The sequence below is a fragment of the Camelus dromedarius genome, chromosome 7, assembly GCF_036321535.1.
Source record: "Camelus dromedarius isolate mCamDro1 chromosome 7, mCamDro1.pat, whole genome shotgun sequence".
Taxonomy (NCBI): domain Eukaryota; kingdom Metazoa; phylum Chordata; class Mammalia; order Artiodactyla; family Camelidae; genus Camelus; species Camelus dromedarius.
Window position 1 is genome coordinate 17,702,909 of NC_087442.1, and position 12,038 is coordinate 17,714,946.

Below are 12,038 nucleotides of genomic sequence, written 5' to 3' on the forward strand. Positions count from 1 at the left end.
AAATAGTTTTTATGAAAGAAAAATAGAAAAGTACATAAAGTATGAAGTAGAAAATGAGAGTCATCCATAATCCTGCCACTCAGAGATAAAAACTATTAATGTTTTGGTGTATTTTCTTCCAACTTTTGTTAGAGACATACAGAATCACAAAAAAAATTCTTGAGATATATATTACATATAAATATATAATGATTATGTTATGTATTATAATTATATATTATTATATGTGTATCATAATTATATAATACATAACATATATAATAAGTATGTTATTTTACATAAATATATATATAATTTTGTGCCTTTCTTTTTTCCACATAATATAATGTTATTAACATTTCCCCATGATTTACTTTGGATAAATTACTGTCATGGGAATTACTAGGTCAGAGGGGCGTTTGTAAATCATGCAATACATGGGGTCAAATTACAAGAATACTGTCTGGTTTTGGAGTCTTAAGAACCTCGTAGAGCAGTCAAGAACAATCCATCATCTTCCCCTGAGAGGGGCTCAAGTTCATCACTGGAACCAGCCCACAGAGGCTGGAGGCTGAGAGCGCCACTTCCACCTCATTCGCTGAGTCGCTGGAACAGTAAATATTTCCACCCCTAAGTCTCAGTGTCCACTTCAGTGAGATGAACTTAAAAATGACTCTCCCAGGATTCCTAAGATCTAGTTGAGAGGATTGCCAGACACCCAGGATGGGCTCCAAGACTTCCTCCCACTTATGCTCCACCATTCCTGGCTTTCCCCGAAGCAGGTCTTTTCATGTACTCAATTCTTCCGCAGAATGGGGATTGAGGTCTCAGTGAGTGGAGGAGGGTCAGGAGGAGGAGTGAGGGATGAGTGACAGAGGGAAAACGTTACAGAAGCCTCGTGCTCTGCCCCATTTCCTAAAGTCTTTCTCAATTCCCAGAGACTTTTCTTGGGAAAAGTTGGAAGTAAAACAAAATTTTCCATTAAGCCTGTCCAATGCAGTAGCCATTAGCCACATGTGGCTATTTAAATTTTTATTCAATAAATTGAAATGAAATACAAGAAAATATTCACTGCCTCGGTCTCACCAGCCAATGCATGAGGTCAGGTCCTTTGTTGATGTTTTGGTCTATATTTTTTCCAAGGTCATGCTTTCATCTAGCAAAGCTGCTGAATGATTTCCGACAAAGATGTTCAGAATAGTATGAAGAAAAATGAAAATTTGTGCAGAGCATGGAGGGGGCCTATGCTGGGGTTCGTGGCCTCACTGCAGTTCTAAAGGCTTCAAGAGAATTAGATCAGATATCTGTGTAGCTTCCTGTTTTAGATTCTAAAATGTCAAAAATTGTGCATAGTTCAAATTCCTCATTCTGCAGTTGAAGTTTGTTTCTTCTTTGTACTCGGAAGAAACGGAAATGGTGAATTTTCATTCTTGAAAAAAAATTTTAAAACTTGCAAGTTTTAAGTCTTTACCCGAACGTTATGCAGATTTACCGCCCAGAGTACATCATCCCTTTTCTCTCACTGTCCCCCCAGGTGCTTTTTCCCAAATCAAATCGCTCCTATTTGTTTCTGAAACTCCTCCAATTTACCCAGGCTCACCCTTCGGTAAATACGCTGGACAAAATATGGTCTCAACCACTGCTGGTTGGATTCAACCAAAACTTCCCCGAGGCTGTCCAATTTCAATTGGCCCATTGGTTTTTCTCTAAACTGGAGCCTAACACCTGTTTTTCTGTCACTGTTACCTCTGATCAGACCCCTCTATTAAGAATCTCTTAGCATTCAACTGTTGCAAATCTATCATCTACAGGAATTATTATTGCAAATATTTGTTTCAATTAATTAGCGATGGCCTTACGATGAAGCCTGACTGCATTTTTCTATTGTAACCATGTGGTAGTTCTAGCCCCAGGGTGACGCACAGCCCAGCAACACTCCTTAACGATCCTCTTAATTACACAGTTGGGGTAACCATTCTGTCTAAAAAATCTGCTTCGTAATTACAAAATCACCAGCTCAGCCAGCCGTGTTGACCCATCAATCGCTTGCATTCAACTGTGTCCTTAAATTGTGCTCTGTCTTCTCTCCAAATGACAGGAAAGTTCTGGAAACTGGTGCATGTGGGGTGCAGCTGCTCTGGTAATAAATGTCTGCCTCTCTTTGCCCAGGGCTGCTCCACCGCTGAGCTTCTTCCTTTACCTCCTGTCATCTTTTCCTCGGCAACAGCCTCAGAAACACAGAGGAATTCAGCCCCTCATTTGAATCCATCTACAAAAAGCTAGTTGCAGTAATTTAGCATAAGCCTGAAAAAGTAATGATGGCCCCTCAGGTTGACTGGCTTGGTTCCTTGGATGCATAAACTGTTGTTGAAATGGCCACTTCACTTGCTCCCGTTTATTAGCCAGACTTGTGCTGTCAGGTCCAAAATCCACGTGTTTCCCTCTGCTGTTCTGTGTACTGCACTGAGTCGCGATGATCTGTGACCATGTTGGTCTCCTCCATTGTACTAGGAGTTCTGGGATGTAGCACCCAGCACAGTGACTGTCCCGTAGCACGGGCTCCGTGCGTCTTTGTGGTCAAGTGTCGGCAAATGAAAAGCCTGACAATTTCTTAATTTCTCTGCAATGTCACACCTTTTCACTCTGAATACTCCTGCTGGTACACTTGTCCTGACTGTGGTGGACATGAGGAAATCTTGGGGTTCCTGTGTGAAACTTGAGGGTCTGGTTGGTGGAGCTCCTTCTGGACATCAAGGAACTACTGTTTGGCTGGGTAATGAGAATTCCTAGCATCTTGGGAATTCTCAACATACTCTTCTCTTACTTTATCCAGGGAATCATCGTGCCCTCCCCCATACTGCAAAACATATTGCTTGTCTAGGTGCCCTTCGGGAACCAGTGGCCCCAGGAACCATGGCATGATGGATCCTGAGAACTTGTATCTCAGTCAAACACCTCTTCTTATGGAAGCCCTGCCTTCTAGAGCAGTGGAGACTGGCTAGGAGCTTTTCTTCACGTTGTGGGTGATATGGTTTGAATTAAAAGAGAAGACTTAGAGCAACAGGGACCCTCACTCATTGCTGGTGGGAATGCAAAGTGAGACAAGTCACTCTGGAAGACAGTTGGCAGTTTCTTGCAAAGCTAAACATAACCTTTCCATACAATCCAGGAGCAGTGCTCCTGGGTAGTTACCCAATTGATCTGAAAAGCTATGTTCACACAAAACCCTGCACATGAATGTTTATAGCAGCTTTGTTCCTAATTGTCAAAAACTGAAAGGAACTAAGATGTCTTTCAAGAGGTGAATGGATAAACTGTGGTACATCCATATTATGGAGTATTAGTCAGTGATAAAAGAAATAAGCTATCAAGCTGCCAAAATACATGAAGGACCTTAAAGCTCCTACATAAAAGAAGCCAGTCTAAAAGTCTACCTATTGTATGATTTCAAATTTATACCTTTCTGGAAAAGGCTAAACTATATAGACAGAAAAACAGTCAGTGGTTTCCAGGGGCTCAGGTGAAAGAGGGGTGGGAAGAATGAATAGATGAAACACAGGGGATTTTTTAAGGTGATAAAATGATTCTATATGATGCTATAATAGATACAGGACATTATGTATTTGTCAAAACCCCTAGAACTTCAGAGCACAAAGAGTGAAGCTTAATGTATGTAAATTAAAAAAAAATCCATTTAGGGGGTTGAAGTTCCCAGGAAGAAATGCAGATTATGACAAGAGAATCTAAACATCTGAATCTCACTGAAGGGGGTGGGGGAAATGGTGCTGACCTAAGTACCTCTGGAAATTGGTGGAGTCTGTAAGACTAAAGACGCTGCACATAAGCACTATTTTCTCTTGTATAGTAAGAAATATGTATCCGGTCTCTGTCCCAGGTCCTGGCATAGAACTCGTAAAACTCTTGGAATTTCCAGACTGATAGAGTGAGAGGGTTTTTTTGTCATTTATAATATGCCCCTTTCGACCATGCCTTTATTTTTGCTAACAAGGTGATTCTTGGAGGATGGGGGCTGGTTGCTAGAGGAACCAACCAGGCAATTAGAGAGCTGGAAATTTCAGCCCTTCTTGCCCCTCACACTTTCTTCCAGAGAAGAAAGAGGGGCTAAAGATGGAGCTAATCACTAATGGCCAATGATTTAATCACCCATGCCCATATAATGGAGCCTTCAGAAGAACCCTAAACCACAGAGTTTGGAAAGCCTCCAGGTTGGTGAACACATTGAGGTGCTGGGAGGTTGGCACACCCAGAGAGGGCATCGAATCTCCACACTTATTCCTCCTACTTCGCCCTGTGCATCTCTTCCATTTGGACGTTCCTGACTTGTATCCTTTATAATCAACTAGTAAAGTGAGTACAGTGTTTCTATGAGTTCTGTGAGCCATTAAGGCAAATTATGGAACCCGGGAGAGACTTGTGGGAACCTCCTATTTGTAGCCAAGTCAGACAGGAGTGCTGATGACCTTGGGACCCACTGCTTGCAAATGACATCTGAAGTGGGCAGTCTTGTGGGCTCAACCATTAACCATGGGGTTACTCTAGGTAGTTAGCTTCAGAAGTACTTAATATGACAGAAAATCGCACATGTTTGGCATCAGGCATGCCCTGTTGGTAGAGGAAATAATTTTCCTTTTCACAAGAAATACATAAGAGAAGCCTAGAACATCTTGTAATGCCAGAAAGTGAGAAAATGCACACACAAACACATTGATGGGGATGTGTCCAAGGGGCACAGAAGCCAAATGAAAATCTTCCAATGGCCAAAGCTGGGGCAATTTGAGCAGTGAGATAGATAGAGCAGTACTGAATAATAACCCAAAGTAGAAAATAAGTATCCATGAGTTCATGCTAATATAATAAGTGACTGAATAAAATAAATGGAGGAGAAAAGAAAAACTTCCCATGCAAAAGGATTCCAAATAATTTCCGCCGATACTTCACCTTCAAGGAAAGGGAGCATAATTCTCCTATTTTTAGATGTCATACATAAATAACTTCCTTCCAAAGAGAACAGCAATGGAAAAGGGGAAAAATAACTTTACAGTGTAGAAAACTAACAAAAACCTTACCTCAGCCAGGTGATCAAGGTCAACACAATAGTCATAAATCATGTTGATAGTAGGTAGTCTTGATACGATGTGATAAAAATGGTACTTACTCCTGTGGTTTTCCTCCCCATAACCTATAACCCCAGTCTTATCATGAGAAAAACATCCAATTCCAATAGAGTGACATCCTACAAAATACCCGAGCAGAACTCCTCAAAGATGTCAAGGTCATCAGAAACAAAGACAACTGAGAAAATGCTGCAGCTAAAACGAGCCTAAGGAAACCTGGTGACTGAGGGTGATGTGGTATCCTGGATGGGATTCAGGGTCAGAAAAAGGCATTAGAGAAAAACTAAGGCAATCTGAAACAACTATGGACTTTAGTTCTTACTATGTATGTGCCAATATTGGCACATTAACCATAACAGATGTACCACACTAACTGAAGTTGTTAATAGTGGGGAAACAATGCTCTGTATTAGCTTTTCTATTTTTCTCTAACTCCAAAACTGTGCTAAAAATAGTCTGTTTAAAAAGGGGGAAGAGGCTCTGTGGCCATCAGGGCTACATCCTGGTCCCCTTCACTTGTGCTTCCACATGCTGGGAACCTTACAGCCCGTCTGCTTTGCCCTCTTACCCTTGGGTAGGATGCAGAGTGAGGGTGGCTCTACCGTTTGCCCCTCCATGTTCACTCATCACTCTTCTCTGTGCCTCCAGAAGTTGCCCACTATGAACTGCGCCAAATGGGTTCCTTTGCCCTCTGACTTCTGCTGGGTCTGCAAGTGGAAGTCAGGAGATGAAAAGGTGGAAGGAGAGAGAAGCTGGGGCATTTATTAACCTGGTGCCCCTACTGCTTGGTTGTGGGCTATCCGTGACTGTGTTGTGTTGTCTAAGGCCAGCTCTCCAGCTGAGTGGCTCTCTTGAAATTTCCCTAACCACTCCCTCCTCTTGCTCCTTCAGGTCTAGGCTGGTAACTGATGCTACTGACATTCAGATATTTTATTATCACTTATTGGTTTCTTTTAACACTGCCTACTCCTTTGTAAGTAGCCCCTTTATTAAACTCATCCCAATTTCCCCATTTGAGTGGGCCACCTGTATCCTGCCCTGATCCTACTGATACTCAGGGTGTCAGGGCCCAATCACCAGCAATGCTCCCTTGTGTGCTTGACCCACCCCCTGAGGTCCTGCAGACCCACTAGCCTGTAACCCACATGCGTCTCTGAGAGAACCTGAGAAACTTGAATCCTCTGACACTCTGAAGCCCACCCTGACTGGCCCAGTGCGTGCAGACCAGGGAGAAGCCGGAGGATGAGAGATGTACTTTATCTCGCAACATAAACTAATGGTGACTAGCACTCTCACTACTCACCTGGGTCTTCATTTGAAAAATAGGGTGATTGCCACAGGCCTCCCTCATTACTCTGTATAAGAATTGCTAGTGATTAGAAAAGTGAAGTCATCAGTAAGCTCGAAGAAATACACACTCACATTTTGGTAATCTCTTCTCATTATAAAAGTAATATATCTTCATCAGTGTCAAATTTTTTCCAATAAGCGTATATTCATGCATCACTATTGTAATTAAAAGGCTATAAAAAGGATAAAGATAAAAGTAATATATACTGATTTTCAAAAATGTGAAAAATATTTTTAAAATGTAAAGGCGAAGATAAAAATGACCCCCAATGCTGGCGTGTTGAAAGAACATGAGAATTCTCAGTTTAAAAATTGGCTCTGAAACAACCTAAACGTCCATTGACAGAGGACTGGATAAAGAAGTTGTGGTATATTTATGCAATGGAATACTACTCAACCATAAAAAAGAATGAAATAATGCCATTTGCAGCAGCATGGATGGACATGGAGATCGTTATTCTAAGTGAAGTAAGCCAGAAAGAGAAAGAAAAATACCATATGATATCACTCCTAGGTGGAATCTAAAAAAAGAAAAAAAGAGAACACTAATGAACTCATCTACAAAATAGAAACAGACTTGCAGACATAGTATACAATCTTATGGTTACTGAGGGGAAAGAGAGTGGGAAGGAATAAATTTGGGAGTTTGAGATTTGCAAATATTAACTATTGTATATAAAAACAGATAAAATCCAAATTTCTTCTGTACAGCACAGGGAACCATATTCAATATCTTGTAATAATCTTTAATGAAAAAGAATATGGAAATGAATATATGTATGTGTGTGTATGACTGGGACGTTATGCTGTACACCAAAGATTGACACATTATAATTGACTATATTTCTCTCTCTATATATAGTCAGTTCCTCTACTTGAGAAAAAACAAAAGCTGGCTCCATCGTATTGTCTATAACCTTGCACAAGTCACTAAGCTCCTCTGAGCCTCATTTCTCACAGCTATAAAAGAGGCCGCTAATACCTCCCTTGCAGGGTTGTGGGAAGAATTAGGTATAATGTAAGCATGGCCAGTAGCCTAGTGCCTCACACAGAGTGTCTACGAATAGAGACAGACCTGGGTTTGAATGTCTAGCCTGGCCAATTACAAGCTGCTTGACCTTTGGAAAGTTAGCTAACCTCTAAGTCTGTAAGACAGGGAGATAAAAATGATAACTATTTCCTAAGGATAAAAAGGGTAATTCTTGAAAAAATAGCTTATGGTGGTGACGATATTATTATTGCCTTGGCAAGCCCATTGCATTAGAGCTGCTGTCTTCCTCTTGATCAGCAGCAGCAGCTTCATAATTTTACCATCATTAACAGCAACAATGATCATCTTAGGAAGGGAATCAACCTTAAAGAGACCCCCCCCCAGGTCTGCTCTTTCAAATGCTGTTTTTAGATATTCAGTGAGGCCCAGGGTGGGGGATAGGGGAAAGGGGCCAAATGGGACCCATTCATTGTCCCCAGAGTTACACCTTCAGAGATGTGTTTCTTTAGTCAAAGCCTATTGAAGGCTACCAGGATAATGCAGGCACTCATGGGTCACTGAGCTTTTAAAAGGACTGCTCCCTATGGGTATGGGGCCCGGGACCCTTCCCACCCCTATATCCTCTGACCTGTGAAACCTGGTAAGAATGAGCAGGAGCAATAGTCTTACATTGAAGGACAAGAAGGAACTTGGTATAAAAGGGAAGAGGGAAGTGGGGTGAATGGTGATAAAAATGGGTGCTAAAGGAGAGATGTCAGGAGGGGCTGTCTTTCCTAATTTGTCTCAGCAATGGGGGAAGGTTTGCCAGCTTTCTATTTATCTGATTTATGTTTGTTTACTTGCTGAATAATCCTGTATATAATTTTCTATGAGCCAGGCTCTATTCTAAGCCCTTGACAGCTATTAAGTCTGATACAAACATACACATTTACAAGTATAATCACTTGATTATACGTAAGCCTAGGAGTCTCTGACCCTTTTAAAGCAGCAGGTATACCTGTTCTCCCTCACCTCCGCCGCCTTTTTTCTAGAGGTCAACGACATAGAATTTGTGCTCCCCTCCCAACTCCACACCATGCATTCATTAATTCTTTCAAGAAAGATTTACTGAGCACCTGTTCGGTCAGCTCACACTGACCTCTTGGAGCTGATATTCCAGTGGAAAGAGACAGGCAACAATTAGTTATAAATAATTATTCTAGGGAACCCAGCATTGCAGTAAGACTAAATTCATCAGATGGTGTTTCTGAGAGCAGCTTTTGATAGATGTGAAGGTGGCAAAAATTTGAGGACCCGACTTTTGGGGAATAGGGTTATGTGGGGACATGTCAGTTAGAGGAAGGAAGACTCAGATGGGGTGATGAGAAGTCTAGGCTGTCGCCCTGTTGACTGAAATAAATGCGCAGCCTGAAAGTTGAGAGTTATGTTTTATTTGGCGGGAGGACTCGAGGCGGGATGACAGCCTCTCAGATAGCTCTGAGGGACTGCTCCAAAGAGGTAGCGGAGGAGCTAGGATATATAGGAGCTTTACAACAAAGACCAGGTAGCTGGAACATTAAAAGATTACTAGTTAACTAAAGAAAACCAGGCATCTCAAGTTAAAGAATTAAGCGCTTTTCTACGTATGGGAGGAAGCAAACATTTGGGCTCACTGAATTCATTCCTTTGACAAGCACCTAGCTATCTAGGGCCAGCATCCTGTCCTTTCTTATTCTGATTCCCCTCAGAGTGCACCCTTGTGAGTAGCTGCAGAGGCTGGGCTACAGGCCTGTCCTCACGGGGGGTGGCAGCAGCCACTGGTGACTTGGTTTCAGCATTCTTTGTTTACTGATATGGTTGCAGTATTTTCATTCACATTGCAGTATTTTGGTTCACAGCCCATATCACATCTTTGCCTAGGGTCAGCCCAGGGTCCCTGCCTGAAGACTGTGAGGCCTTCGCATCTTTAGGAAAACAGGCTCTTCCCAACCCCACCACCTTTTTCCAGGAGCTCTTGAGTGGGACTGGTACACACACAGTCTCCAAGAATCAGGGTAATGCTGAGCCCAGAGGCCGGCTGGTTTCAGGACTTCCTTATCTCTTTACCTCCTGGGGGGACTGTTTCAACAAGCCAGAGGGGACCTGGGAATGATAAATTTTCTTAGAAAAATCATATTAAAGTTCAATTTGTTAAATCAGCCTCTTGATCTTATCGACGGTGGGCACTTGTTCTAGCAGCAGAACCAGGAGGTGATAAATCCTTGAGGCTGAGTCCGCAGATGGTTATCCTGACGGAGGACAAAATCAGTGGGGGAACCCATCTAAGGAATGTTCTCAGGGCTTATATAACACCAGGCCGGTGCTGTTGCCTGATCAGATTGCCATCATTATTTTTCCCCTGGTCTGTGTGTTGTTTCAAAAACAAAGCTTTCAGCGGGCTGGAATCTTCCTCTTCTGGAGAGAGAAGCAGAAACACCTGTTACATACGTTCCTGCTTTCAACATCCGAATTCACCCGTTTACTGGGCCATAGTGTTTCTGGGAAACTTGGGGGAACAAGGCTGGGAAAAGAGGTTGTATTGACGCTGGCAATTAATACAAACCCATGTGACATAAGCGCTGCTCAGAGAGACTCTGGTGCTAAGGAAAACATCCTAACAGCCTGAGAGACATTAAACTGGGGGAACATCTTGCCTTTTGGGAGACCTCATGGAAAGATGAAACATGAGGTTAAGCAAGTGAATGTTTTAAAAAAGATTGTAAGGGGAAGGATATAGCTCAGTGGTAGACAGCATGCTTAGCATGCATGAGGTCCTGGGTTCAATTAAAATAAACTTCCATTAAAATAAACAAACAAACAAACCTAATTACCTACCCCTCAAAAAATTAAAAAGTAAAAAAATTAAAAAGACTGTAAGTAAGCACAAAGACTCTACTGTATAGCATAGGAAACTATACTCAATAACTTGTAATAACCTATAATGAAAAAGAGTGTGTATGTATTATATATAAAACTGAATCACTATGCTGTACACCAGAGACTAACACAACACTGTAAATCAACTATACGTCAATAAAAAAAATAAAGAAATAAAATATCCCCCCCCAAAAAATTGTAAAGAAGCAGTGTAAAGACTGGCACTCGCCCCATTTATTTAGTTACCCAGTATGTGCTGAGTACATTCTGTGTGCCAGTGTGAAGGAAAAGCCAGGCTGGTCTAACAAGATAACTCATAGGTCTAGGAATGTGAAGGAGAGGCTGGGCTGGGCTAACAAGATAACTCACAAATCTAAGTATTGGAATACTGATTGATCTGAGTTCTGCTAGACTAACTTGTAAATCTAGGTTAATTGGTGTTGGTTTGCTGTTCATGTTTTTTTTGCTAGCCAGCTGGGTTTTCAAAGATACATATCTGGCTTTGGAATGTTGGTTTGCTGCCTCCCCACCTCCACTTTTGTGATGATGATGCTGCTAAAGCTGTTCCACGCCTATTGGCCGAATACCCCAAGCTTGTACTTTACCCTATAAAAACTCATGCGCACGTCTCAGAGGTGCTCAGAGCTTCGGAGCAGAAGCCCCTCTGAGCCCGCCGGCGTAATACATCTGAGTACTCCAACCCTCCGAGTGGTGCTTGTTTCTTGACTGGCCTGTCGTTTCCGTAACACCAGGAGCTGTGTGAAATACAGAAGAGAGGTTGTGCGAACCATTATCCCCTGTTTCAAGGAACTCAGGATCTAGATCGGCCAAATCTGCCCCTGCTTGTTTTTGTCCAGCCCAAGGGCTAAGAATGGTCTTTACATTTTTTTAACGGCTGAAAAAAAAAAAAAAGGGTATTTCCTGACATGTGACAATGACCTGAAATGCAAATTTCAGTGTTCATAAGTTAAGTTCTGTTGGAACACAGCCCTGCTCACATGTGTGTATATTGTCTATGGCTTTCTCAACACAGTAGCAGAGTCAAGTATTTGTAACAGAGACCTTGGGGCCTGCAAGGCCCAAAATATTTGTTATCTGACCCTTTTAAGAAAAAGTTTGCCAACCGTGACTAGCGGACACAGGTAAGTAAGAGGGGGTCTCACAAGGGGGTCAATGCTAGGCCCGGGAACCAGGAGAGCCCAGGGCAGAAGAGCCAATGCCCAGCCCCAGCAATCAGGCAGGGCAGGCCAAATTCTTCCTTCCCCTTCTTTTGTCTTCTATTCAGGCCCTGGGCAGATTGAACGATGCCCACTTAGGTTTGTGAGGGCAATAACTGCTTGATTAGGGCCATTGATTCAAATGCTAACTTTATCCAGATTACCCTTCCAGACACACCCAGAATTCCCATTTAGCCAAGTTTCTCAGCACCCTGCGTGATCCAGTCAGGTCAACACAATTAGCCATCACAGTTTCTGACTGACCCTGATGAGCTATTTATCTTTTCAGAACAGAGAATGCCTTTTCTAACTCATACATTTGTGCTGAGGATTAAACATGTCTCAAGCTTCACGAAAGAACAGAAGGCCATATAAATCTGATATTATTATTGTTGTTGTTGTTGTTATTATTATTATTTAGTCCGAGGCCCTTTCTCATTTCTTCTATAATGCAGCAGACTTTTAGGAGAT